The sequence below is a fragment of the Pseudopipra pipra genome, chromosome 6 (assembly GCF_036250125.1).
Source record: "Pseudopipra pipra isolate bDixPip1 chromosome 6, bDixPip1.hap1, whole genome shotgun sequence".
Classification (NCBI taxonomy): Eukaryota; Metazoa; Chordata; class Aves; order Passeriformes; family Pipridae; genus Pseudopipra; species Pseudopipra pipra.
Window position 1 is genome coordinate 4,798,887 of NC_087554.1, and position 13,572 is coordinate 4,812,458.

The window sequence follows — 13,572 nt, forward strand, 5'->3', positions numbered from 1 at the left end:
ACTGCAATAATGCAAAATAGTTCTAGAACTTCTCTAGTTCTCTCTTTCATCTTTCAACAAGAGGGTTCTTTTCAGTCATTAAATCTGATGAATTGATGGTTATCTATTTAAATCTGCTGCCAAAGTAATTAACCCTGGAAAGTAATTCCCCTGCCAAATCAAATCAGAGTGGTTTTTTTCTGAAATGATTTTTGAAAGACAGTAGTTCCTGTCAGTTCTCTAAGAAAACTCCAGAAGTGATTTTAGAGGTGAGCCAGTTTCCTTCTTTCAGGCTCAGTGGAAGAAGAAATTCAGCCTCTTTTCTCAGTAAAGATGTCTCCAGGTGATTGTGGCAAGAGTCTGTGTAACAACAAAGGTGTAATGGGGGAAAATTATTCTTGCTGGACAGAAATTTGAGGTTTTCCCACCTCAGAGCTCAGCAGGGCACTGATACTTTTGTTAAAAGAAAAATTAACTATGGAATAATAAGTACAGATGAGTTTTGGGTTGTTTTTTTCCCCCCAAAGGCTCATAGCTCAGCTCTGAAGTAAAAACAGCACATTGCAACAGGAAACAAAAGGGGCAAAATGGAGAGGCAGGAGGTCAGTGGGGCCAGAACACCTGGAGACAGCTATTGTTGGGTCCTGTTTAGGTTTTTCTCTGGTTACGTAGATTAAAATATCATTTTTCAGAATTGTGGCACAGTCGGGGATTTGAGTAGGGAAACTACCTACTGTTTGTTTCTCCTGTGTTCCCAGGAAATACTGCTTAACTCATTATCTTTGTAGATAAGCAAGATCAGAGCAAATGATTATTCCAAATAGCTGATGAATTGCTGATACCTGAACAAAGATATCCTTCAAAGACCCTAAAAAACCTGGTTAACTGCTCAGCTGAAGGACAGTGCTCAGGCAGCCCATGGCACTAATGGAAAGATGTCATGAGACTTCAGGACAATGTTGATGGCCTCAGTTGGCACCAGTTTTTCTGTATACATACTGAAAAAAAATCCAAACCCAGAAACTCTCCTGTTTCCCTAGAATATAAATGCAGAGTCCTGCTGGCTAATGGGAGGGATTCACTGTAAACTCATTATTTTGTCTTTTTTTTTTTTTAATTAATATATTTTACATCATAGCAGTCAAATATTGTGTTACAATCCACAACACTTTTCAGACCTCTTTCACACTTAGTTTTCTTTTTCCCTCTTCTCAATAGATAATACTTTTGCACAGGGGCAAGATGACATTCCAAAGTGTATTTTGTGCTTAGACTGCAATATGCAGCAGAACTGCTAAAAGTGCAATGGTTTTAAATCATGTGTGCCTTTGGAAGGACACCAACACTGTATCATTGTCCTCCAAAAGAGATAAAAAGGGAGAAATAGCACACGAGTGCTCAGTTACCTTTTGGCTGCTCCCTTTGCTCTTGCTTGGCTAAAGAATTTTTCCTCTCTCTGACTGTGTGTGGCTTGAAACCACTTAAGGAATAAGCAGCTGAAATGTCAGCTAGTGCTGACATTTGCACTTACAAGAAGTCTCATGCATCAATCTGACGTTGATCTTACTTATTAAGGCAAGTAAAAGCTTCAGATTCAGTTCAGGTTTTCAAACTAGTCCTGAGTTCTCTGGTTTTAATATTACAAAGGCTTTGAGTCTTGTTGGACTTCAATCACATACAGGATGTGGACAGATTCACTGATGAGTCTTAAAATCTGGTTTAAATGCAGCTTTTGGACCATAAGTGACTCCAGGCTCAGAGCACTGGGAGAGAGGAGATTCCGGCATTTTACATGACTGCAATTGTTATTCCATACAAAAATGTACAAAACTAACACTTCGTTCTTTGCTACACTTCTTGTTCTCCTAATTTATCAACCCTGACTGTAACATCTTTATGATTATGAATTTACAATGTGTGAGCACATAAAAATAAAGTTAAAAGGGTATAAAGACTGCCTGTTACTGCATCCATATATTAAGAACTTAATTAAGTAGGTGGTTAAGGAAATACAATTTGGAACTTGTTTCTGTAAATACCACTGTGAGCTGCCATCTATGCCTTGAATGAGATTTATTTGTAAAGATCTTGATTTCTATCAAATGTCTTGTACTGGCCTAAAAACACTTTATTTGTCTTTGGGATTTAATGTGATTTTCTTTACCCACATCCAGCATACAACATAAAGAATAACTTCCCACATTTAGTGTGAATGTAGTTTTTTCCCTAGATATTGCCACTGACCTAATGAGAAAGTCAGAGAACAAGGAATGAGAGGTGTTCACCCTCAGAAAACTACAAATGTAAAAGCAGTTATAACTTGTGATTTTCATAGTTGTTAGCCTCTGATTTTGACATTATTTTAGGTTGTCTTTATTTAAGGAATAACAGCCCTTCAAAATATGTCACATCTAAAACACGGGTGACAAAAGAGTTTCTATTTCCAGAAAAGAAATGTTAGGTTTTTGAGGTTTCTCTGCACCAAAAAATAATCATATAATGTTAAATCTTGTATGTCACAAGCTGTGATTTGGGGGTAGCTCATTTGTTTTCACTGGATTGTTTGGCAGGAGAAGGGAAGGTCTTCTGAATCCTATTTTTAACATTAAAATGCTATTGTAATTCTTGCATTTAATTCACTACCTGGTGGGAAGTATATTGAATTTTTCCCCCGTCATTGTAGTATATCAAGCTTTTTAAATGCATTTCTTCTGTGCTTTCCTACCTAGAGATGTTTTATAAAATATGGGTGGATTGATAGATAAGACAGGTAGATAGACCAACCAATTGATATTTTTGGGTGTAAACATATTTATATAAACCTGTAGATGCACTCATATGTACATACATGCATACATATATATCAGAGAGAATGACAAATTTTGGAAACAATAGATGGGTTTATATTCTTCTAGCATTCTAGAAGAATATAAAAATTCCTTCTAGGAAGGAATTTTTGCTTTTTAATTATGGTCTGCCAGCATTCCAGTCTTCAGGACGTCAAGTTATCAAGATGGAACTTACATGTTTCTTGAGACAGCTGGTAGAATCTAATCATGTTTGAGGGCTGAATATCTGAGTCTATTTAACTGCCTTCTGAGTTCATTTCTATTACCATTTACAGGATGTAAATAGCCTTTAAATATTCTGATATTGATCATAATTTGTGCTCATGTTACTATTTTACAGTGCAAAAGGTGATAATTAGGTTTTTCTGCTCCCTGTTTTTACCTGTGCCCAGCACTATTCTAAGCAGAAATGTCATTGAATGCTTAATTTTTCAGAGTTTTATAGAGATGATGATGTTTAAAAGTACAGCCTCAGTTGCATTTCTAAACTAACCATATGTCCATTGAAGAGTTGCATATGTTTAGCAAGCTTAGCTGACTTGATTCTTAAGCAAGTCTTAACAGCAGTTTATAGTAGGGTTTTAAATATATTAAATGTGAGGAGACACAGATATTGGCTTAAATCATTGATAGTAACTAGATAGGGATGAAAAGAACTAACCCCCTGAACCTGCCTATTAAATATTGCTGGAGATTTGAATAAAGCTCAATAAAGTGAGAAGACACTTAAAATATTCCCAGTTTGGAGCAGTAGGAAGATACCTAATGGAGGTGGTTCTAGACTGCATATATTTTAGCTATAGCAAGGAAGATTTTTTGTCTCTTTACTCCTACTTCTAGTATTTTCTAAATACTCTCTAAATGTCCATGCAGCAGCAGTGAACTTTTATTAAATAATGGAATAGAAATTAATAAATTAATAGTAATGTAATATAAAAGTACCTGGCCTAAAGCTGAATTGAACAGTAAATAATTTTTAAAAAGTTGTTTCTGTAAAATCAGTAAAAGTCACAATATAGTCATAAACATGACTGTATTTGTGTATTACAATCAGGTCCTACCTTTGTTATTAATTGGATACCTGCAAAAAATGGCCTTTCTAGTTGAGAAATGAAATCTTTGGAGTTATGTTTCCAGAGTGTAGTTTTCATTGTGGTGGTAGAAAGTTGAAATGACCCACTACATTTTAATAATAATTTTATAAGTGTTTTATTTCCTGCTAAGAGTAACTGAAGCAAAACCAGTTTTCTAAAAAGCTAAACCTTTCTATAGTTACCTGTAATTGAATAAGAGAACTCTGAAAGAGATTGCACCAAAATTTTGTTTGAGAGGTGTTGCTTTCAGGGAACATTTTACATTCTGTTCATGCACAGAGTGTTTTGCACGTGGAGGTATTAGAATGTTTATTTTGTTGTTCCTTATGAAAAAAACCTTGTTTTCCAAATGGAATGTGAAAAAGCCTTCAATTTAGACTAGCAAATACATAATATTGAACACATCTTGAACAAGAAAAAATAACTCAGGTATCATCTACTCTTACCTCTCCTGCACTGCTGGTGGTCATCTTGATACCTGTTTTATATTATGACTCAACAGACTATTTATATTTATATGTCTTGTAATATATCCTATGCAGGGCTAGGATGTGCTGTAGAGGCTATAAAATTATTCTGGTTTGGGGAAGATTTATTTTACTCATGGATTAGAAACACTTCTGTTAGTAGGTGGGAAAACCAGCCTTCACTTTGCAAGGAAACAAAAATTTAAGCAGGAGCAGTATTGATCAGGATTGGCATGTTCAGATTCCACCTCGCTTTCCATACCAGGAGCAGGGAATGTCAGGGTATTGATCTGTAGCTGTGTCTGGGGCACTGTTCGTTTAGTCCTATATTAAAACTGTGGAAGTTTGTTCCGTTACAGCTTTTGAGCCTCATGTTTTTTTGTAGTAAAAGAGAAAAAAAACTGGCATATTTTACTTTCAGAAGCCAGAGGCAGGTTTGAATTTTACTAATGGATTCTTTGGTTTGGCTTAACTGTTCCCTGAGGTAGGTATGGTCTGTGTTCAGCAGTCTTGTCTTTTCGAACGTTTCACCAAGTGAAAATGTCTCTGCTTCCTGGAGTGAGATATTTGAAGCTGCAAAAAGGGAAAGATGGAGGAAATTGAGGCATCAGTGACAAGTTTTTTACTACTATATGAAAGAAATCTTTTACTTTCTTTGGGGGATAACTATTGAGCTGAAGGTGGGTTTTATTGGGAGAAAACAGGTGGGCACAGAGTTACAGAGGTAACTGCAAACCATCCCTAAAGCAGGTTTCTGATCTAAGAGAAGGAATCAAATGTTCCTTCATATGTCAAGTACTTGAAATTTCCCAAAGCTAAAGTTGACAATAAAATGCTTACTTCTAATACCCATTTCTTGGAACCTGACTGGTAATGTAGCAGCAGTTCTGCTCAGCTGCCTAATTTCATGTGGCTTCTCTGTACTGTTATATCCTTGATTTTGAAGTTAAAGGTCTGTTTCTTCTTTTTACCACGCAGGCTGACTTAAATAATTTTGTAGGAACAGGAAGCTTTTTCTCTAGAATTGAATCCATAAGTCCAAATCAGTAAAGTGAATAATTTTAAACAAGATATTTCCAGAATGTTTTTTCTAGGAAAATACCTTACAGACATTTCCTTAAATCCTGGAGATGCCCTTTAATATTGGTCTATTTTTTAACCTTTTTTCTTGATGTTTTTGTGTGGATTTTAATCTTATTTACATTTCTTGCAATTATATTATACTAGATTTGCCATTCTGTGGGAAGTGGAGAGATGGGAAAAGGAATGAAATGCACTTCTGTTAATGGATTATGCCTTTTCTGGATGGCAGTGGAAAAGCCTGGATTGCTTTTTTAGCTTTAGTATAAAAGGAAAAAAATGCTTTACTGTTTTTAAACTACGATAGTAGTTTAAAAGAAAAAAGTTAGGAGTTTGCTTTTGGAAAAAATAGCATTCCCAAGTGATTGAGGTTTGTATTGGTCATGTGGTCATGTTAGAACCCCAAATTCTTCTCCCAGACATTTAAGGCATTTGTAAAATTGTTGCTGTTTCATTAGATTGATGTCAAAACCTTGTTTGTTAGTGAGAATAGAAAAGCCAGCACTGATACTTGGATGAGCATGAAATTTGGATAGAAAACTCCTGCTGCTGGGGGGAGAGTTGTGTCTGTTAATGGTGTAAAAGGTGTTTCACAAAATAAATGCGGTAACTTTCTCCTCTGTCCCCCAGTGGTCACACCAGCTGGACATGAAAAATTCTGCCCCTTGCTTGACATTGGTAAAATTGCTGGTGTTGCTTCTGCTTTACTGATGTGAAAGAACTTTTGTTTGCTCAGTGAGTTTGTGCTGTTTGCTCAGAAATGATGCTCTGATGACAGCAGAAAAGCTCCTCTTGTCAGCTTTTACTGTCTGCTAAGAGGGCTCTGCTGACGCAGCGCTGGTGCCATGAACCCTGTAATGTAATACACACAAAATTAAACTGAAAATTACAGGATAATGTAAGAAGTTTTAGGGAAAGTACAGCCCAGTGGTAAATGAGTTGTAGATTCAGGTCTGCTTCATGCTGCTGTTCTGGTAGGTTTAACAGAGGTTCACATTTCTATCTCTGTGCAAGAAGTAATGGAGTGTGAGCTGGAGCTTACAGGCAGGAAAGCCGTCCCTGAGCTTAAGATGCTTTTTTTGTGGAAAGGATGAGGGCAGGAAAAATTTGAAACTGTAAGAATCGAATGGTAAATTTGAAAATCTCTTATGAAGCAGGCTGTTTCATACCATCAAGTTTATAAATAAATTATTAAAAGAATTATTTCAAGCTCTGTTTATTTCTGGACAATGTTCTTAGACTTGTTAATGGCTTATATCTGTGTTACTGATCTCTAAGAACATGTAAAGTCCTCTAGTGATTTATTGGTTATCTGGTTATTGGTTATCTGGTACTTCTTTTCAGAAGGAAAATTTGCAGTAAAGATTACTCACTTTAAGATGAAAGGAAAACAGGGATTTCACTATGAAAGCTCAATTGTCAGACCCAGTAGATGCAAAAATTGTTTTGTAGTGAATTGAACTCAGCATTTGTTCTGCTTCTTTTCTGCTTATGTGACATACTCAAGGGTATTTTGAATACACTTCAGATGTGATCTGAGTATGTTTCAGATCATACTACTTTTCACAAAGCCTATTTGCTTTGTATGAAATATTTACACATTGTTCTATGCACAGATTTGTTAGTCATATATAATGCAAAGTGATGAGTCTTTGACTGTGTCAGCATCTGCCATCTTAGCTAGCAGCAGGCTTGGTAATTTGGAGATTTTAATGAATGAGTCATAACCTTTGTATAAGAGCACCAAAATGATAAATGGTCATTTTATTATATCCAGCAAAAAACATGTGTTGAAGGCAGGCAAAAGCAGTTTGGACACTTAGTTACAAAACAGCAAAAGTCCAATTTAAACTCATAGTATGTTTTGTTAAATACTTGGTTTAGTGTTAAATACAATCAATTTTGTGGGATTTGGAGATAAACTATATAAATTCTTATGTAGTTTCAGCAGAGATTTTACAGCTTTGCTTTCAGTTATCAGTACTAGGTATTCAACACAGTTTCATGTAATAGCCAGTTTGTAAACTAGAGGAATTCACTTTAATAAATATATAGGACATATATATTATATCTATTATAGATACACTGTATTTTTTTCAAATACGTTTTATATTCTACTTATCACTTGGACTGTGGATGGAGTTGCAAACTGCTGATCAGTGAGGTTTAAAATCCTTTGGATGTAGAGCCCGTATTAGAGTGGCTTGTTATTTCAGAGAATATTTTTCCCTCAGTCATGCACAGGAATCAAGGAAAATGTTATTTTCAAATGCAACAATTGTCCTTTTAAGTCTCCTGAACCTTAAAGGTGCCACTAGAAAATTTGCTGTGCTTGTGGAAAGGTACAGTGAAGCCTCACTATGAGAAACATGTACTCAACTGGAAGAGATTTGTACAATTCTCTCTTATTGAGGACAAGTGATGTAAGAAAAAATGCTTCTCACAGTCATTATCTTACAACTGAACAGAAGCAAAACAAATAAGCAGCATCCAGAGGTTAGCAGATATGTTAGAAAGTGCCTTCTACGTTGAATAGTCATTTTTTTCCTGGCTTGAGTTACATTATAGGCCATGGCATCTCAAGGATTTTTCCAAAGAATGGTTTATCTCATTTGTGTTGCAGAAATGAGTGTTGCCTGATTGTCTGGAAACATCAGGGTTTTATTCTGAAGGAAGCTTGCTGCTTAATTAGTTTCCTTATATCCTGTTGCATCCCTCATACCCCAATAGATTTTGATGCCCCACTTACTTTAATTGTGAAGTACCACAGGCACTGTATAAATAAAAATAAATATCCAGGGGCTCTTTGCAAATACATCCCTACCCTTAAACATCTGCACAAGATCTTGGAATTCTCAGGCCAAATTTTATACAGAAAATTATTTGTTGATTGAAAGACACAAAATATTAGAGAATTCTGTGCCATATTTGATTTAGGCAGAATCAATCCTATTGCAACAGAAGAAACCTGTCTAGGTTATTAACTAAAATTAGTTTGTGAAATTCTATCCCCTTTGTAATACTTTCTCTTTTTTTGATGGCAGAGGAAGAAAGATTCTGCCCTCGTTGCCCACCAAAGAATGCCAGCAGTCCATAGGGCATTGCTTTAACAGCTGGATATGTAAATTGAAGCAAGAAAAGATGAGATTTTTTACTAACAAGTGTTTCTTTGTGGAAAAAACTCACTCAGATTCCAGACATCTATAGAGAAAAAGTGAAATACTGTGTACTTCTGGAAGAAAAGTTTGCAAACCCTCATGGCTTTTATATTTTGGGAGGTTACTGTGTTAGAATTCCATGGGAGGGAAAACAACAGTGTTTAAAGAGCAGGAAAGGACCCCGCTGAGGAAGATGACTGGATGGTGGCCTTCACATTCTTAACTGGTTCCTCCTCTTTTTCCCTGCCTGTCCTGATTTGGTTCAGGGAATGGGGAGTTTGATTGTTTCCTTGTTTGATGTGGGGCTCATTTCTGCAAGAACCTGAAAAGATCAGTGCTGAAAAGGTGCCCAAAGCGGTCTAAGAGTGTGTGCACTTGGTCTTGCTTGCAGTTAAATATCTCCAGTCGTGAGACTGAGATGCTTTACCTGTCTCTGAATCCTTGTCTTTTACCTCATATGAAATTTTCCTTGAGGCCCCATTTGTTACTATCACTCCTTTCAAGAATTAGTCCCTCACATCTGGGCTTTAACCATTTCTTATTAACAAACTCACTAAATTTTTATGTTCACAAAGTGATTTTCTGTTACAGGACATATTATTATAGGAAATACACCATGCATAGGTCTCATCACAGATATTCAAAAATTGAATCTTAAGGTAGAAGATTCTGTGAAAATGATGGTTAATAAATAAGAGAATTATTATTAGCCTGGCAGGTGAATTCAGCTGTATGTATCTGACTAGAGGATTCATGAATTTCCTCCTGTGCAGGTTTGGATGTTGCACATCTCATTTTAAAGATGATTTTTCTACCATCTGTATTTACATTCCTTCATCAGTAAGACATTCACTGGACAGGAACAGTTTGTGACATGGTACCCAACATATGCGAGGTATGTGAGAGTGTGACATTTCTCCCCCTGCTCAAATACACACTTTTTGCAGCCCAGAATTTGTAGTTCAGCAAGGAAATTACTGTCCAGTGTGACTATTGCTTCATAGGAGTAAAATGAAAGGGTGAGAAAGAGGGGGCTAAAAATTCAAACTACGTCCCATTTACTTGAAGATAGAGTTAGAATGAGAGGGAGGAAAAAGGGAGACGTAAAGCCTTAAGTTCATATTTTAAGTGATGTCTTCTTGCCACTCCTACATGGGTTTCTATGGAAACAGAAGCAGAAACTGGGCCATCAGCAGCCAAGAATCCATTTACACTTTAAATTTACTGCTTGAGCAGCCATGCAGTTTTCTTGTCCAAATTAAATCATGATGGAGTAACACATGCTAAGTAAATTGGGAGTAAGATGAAAACACCAAATATTAAATGTCCTTCCATGGATATGCCAAAAAACCCCTCCACCTTTTTTCTGAAAGACCTTAAAATGACAAGTTAGATTATGTTTTAAAAGAAAGGTACTTACATGTGGCTTCACAAATATGCATTGAAAGTATATTAGCTGGGTAATTATGTTATCTCCTTTAATTAGCAGTGTGGCTCACTCTCTTAGGCAATGTAGCTGTTTTGGTGCTTTGGATGTCGAAAAAAAATGAGTTGCACTTTCCTTACTGCTCATCTTCTAATAAATTCCACGGTGAAATTCTCAGGCACTAACACAGTTCGAGGATGTTGTATAATCACAACTGACATTCATGTATGTCTTACTGGAAGATAAGGTCAGGTTGGACGAGGCTTGGAGCAACCTGATCTAGTGGGTGGCATCCCTGCCCATGGTGGAGGGATTGGGACCAGGTGATCCTGAAGGTCCCTTCCAACCCTAACAATTCCAGGATTCTAGTATAAAATTGCTTATACTGCTTGTGATAAACTATTGTCAGATACTTGTCACTATTAGAAACTTTGGTGAAGTAATTAAGCATTTGCTGAAAGTGTTTGAGTTGATGTTTTAGTTGGTTTTCCTCTTTTTTAGTTCTGGCAAGCTTTTGTTAGAAAAATGGTAGTGCTCTTGTGCTTTTGGGTAAGAAGTTTTCTTTTGAAAATGTGCCCAAATTATGTGCTGTATTTGGTTCTATTTGTCAGTTCTTTCATTACATTTTTCCCCTCAGTTTCAAAATCTAGTGGAAATCTCAGACCTTTCTCTCCAGTGCTAATAAAGCTGAACTGTAGATACAACTCAATCACTGACTGTGAGTGAGGGAGCAGTCTCAGCTGAACAGTGACTGTTTGTAAACAGCTGTGGAAGAGAGATGGGAACATCAGAGGAGCAGTGATAACCCAGGAACCACATGCATGTGGGGGAAGAGTTACAGGAAGGAGAGAGGATGAATGAGGGGAAGAAATATGAAGAATGGAGAGAAAATGGGAAGGATCATGAGGAGTAGAGGAGGTAAAATGCCCAAATAACAAAGGAAAAGGAAGTGAGGATTAGTGTATAAGGCAAGTGGGACTGAGGCTAAACTGGGAAGACTGGGACTGGCAGAACATGGAAGGTAAGCCTGTGCTGAAGCATTTGAGGAATGGAGAATTAGCAAGAAATATGATTCTAGAATGAGAAACGGCCCAGGGATAAAGTTTGGTATGAAATATCTCCAGAGCCTGAAGTGGCAGCTACGAGAAATTCCAGACAACTGTTTAGTCTATATTTGGGAACTCTCTGAGCCTATTGCCACGTTTTCCCTTGGTGCTGGACCAAGTGGGAGCTGGAGTCCCAGCAGTGCTCTTCACTCAGCCTTCTGACAGGTGCCTGCACAGGGGTTCTAAAAGGGAGACCAATGCCGTGGATTACCTGCATGGGCCTCAAATTACAAGAATTTGTTTTGCCTTTATGAACCTCATTTCCATTCATACTTCAAGGTTTTTTTTCCCAAGCAGTTGGTGGCTTTTGGGTATCACTGACACCAGCTGAACATGCCAGTCATGAAGGTAGCGGGTGCCGGCAGCCAGAGCAACTGTTTTGACAGACCAGAAGATGTGCAAAGAAAGTGCTCCTCCATTTTCTCCTTCCTCCTGGTCAGGGATAAACACTTGTGTAAAGACTGGATGGCACAGAGAAATTCCTCTGTGTGGGAATTCAAGAGCTGCTGCTGCTGTGTTTGGTCGTGGAGTATGTGGAGTGTAATGGTTTTTTCCCACTGAGATGGGGTTTTGTAGTTTGATTTGTCTTGTGGGATGTTTCACGAGTAAGGTCTCACAGAATTCTTACAACTGAGGATTAGGGTCTGGTCCCTGTGTCTAATCAAGAAACACTAGGTTTTAAAAAGCTAAGGAGCAAGTAGTAGTCAGTGAACAGGGTGAATAGGGGAGTTTACATGAAATCTGGAAAAAAAATGGTAGGCTTTGCTTTCCCTTAGAAGGAAAATGTGAAAAGTAATGCAGGAAGTGCCAAAATATGCAAGCAACAGAGAAACATAGTGCAAGCTTGAGTCATTTCCAGTGTGAGTTATTTAATGTGACGTGGCAACTAATGTAGCTGTTGGATGAGAAGAACCATGGACCAGAAACATAACTGAAGGTAATGGTTGGTTTGGATTTGGTGTTTTAATCTTTGTTTCTCACCATCCTACTCTATTTTTGACTGGCAATAAATTAAATTACTTTCTGGTTTTCCTGTGCCAGATATGTGATCTCCCTGTCCTTCTCTTGATCCACATGGTTTCCCATTTTTTTTCTCCCCTTTTCCTATTTGACCACTGAATATAACACAAATGAAGAGAATAAAAGCTGTGGAATAGTACTGCTTTTACAAAAAATGACAGGGAAAAGCCAGAAGCACCTGCTGTGTGGAAGGAAAGAAAGACCAATCCACAGCAATGAGAAAAGAGACTCATTAAATATATCCAGTATCAGGGTCACGGTAAGTTAGGAATGTTTTGAGGGGTGAAATGTGAAGATTACTTTAGACTGTTACCACCTGTAGGAGACTTTAATCAGTGAGGGTTCATGGAAAGAATAGAGAGATCTGTTAGGAGAAAATCCACATAACAATGTTGACAGCTAAAGGAAGCAATACAAGCCTGTGTTTGAGGAATAGAAAAGAGGCAATTTATTGTTATTACTGCTGGAACAAGTGGTACAGCCAGATTCTTGCTGAAACAGGTATGAAATATGCTCTAAGCCATTACATCTTAGGTGAAATTTAGTGGGACTCCTCTAGAGAAATAGTTCAGAGTCATGAAATGGTTTTGAATGTAGTTTTAAGGGAATGATCATACGAGGAGAGTCTTGGGATATATTATTTTCTTGAAATATCAATGGCAGCTTTTTGGGAGGGGACTGAATACTACCTGGACAGCTGCAGGACTATTAGCCATCAAGATTAAATGGGCAAAGAAGAACTAGAAAGTCAGAAAAGGAGGCTGGAAGAAGCTCAGACACTGAAATGAGGTGAATGAAATGTAGCAAAACAAGACTTTTGAGTGTCTTAAAAAAGATGTAGCACAAGTTTGTATTATGATAGATAGTCAGTACATGTAAATAGAGGAACATTCAGTGCTTTTTATACATTCTAGGTTGTAATGGAGAAATTGGGACACTTGATATGGGACACCAAACTGATCACCTTTAAAATGAAGGAGGGTCTATATAAATAAGATCTAAGGAAGAAGTTTTTTTACAATGAGGGAAATAAAACACTGGCACACGTTGCTCAGAGAGGTGATGGATGTCCCATCCCTGGAAGTGTTCAAGGTCAGGTTGGATGGGGCTTGGAGCAACCTGCTCTAGTTGAAGGTGTCCCTACTCATTTCAGGAGAATCTATAAAGGTCCTTTACAACCCGAACTGTCCTATGATTCTACCCTTTATGTGCACAGGCAAACCAGATTCAACTTGGGGAAAATTAATATAATTTATTGTGTTTTAAAGTAGACTCAGATGGTAAGAACAAAGATTAAAACACCTTCCTCTCATCCTTTTATTTCCAAGGTTCAACTTCATTCATTCATTTCTGACTCATCTTGGAATCCCCCTCCTAAGTGGCACAAGGATAT

General features: G+C 37.3%; 1 protein-coding gene across 6 annotated transcripts in view; it reads left to right on the plus strand.

Annotated features, from left to right (window-relative positions):
• Positions 1-13,572, plus strand: part of SHANK2 (SH3 and multiple ankyrin repeat domains 2) — a 335,607-nt gene that overhangs the window by 231,133 nt on the left and 90,902 nt on the right. The gene's annotated exons all lie outside the window — the stretch shown is intronic.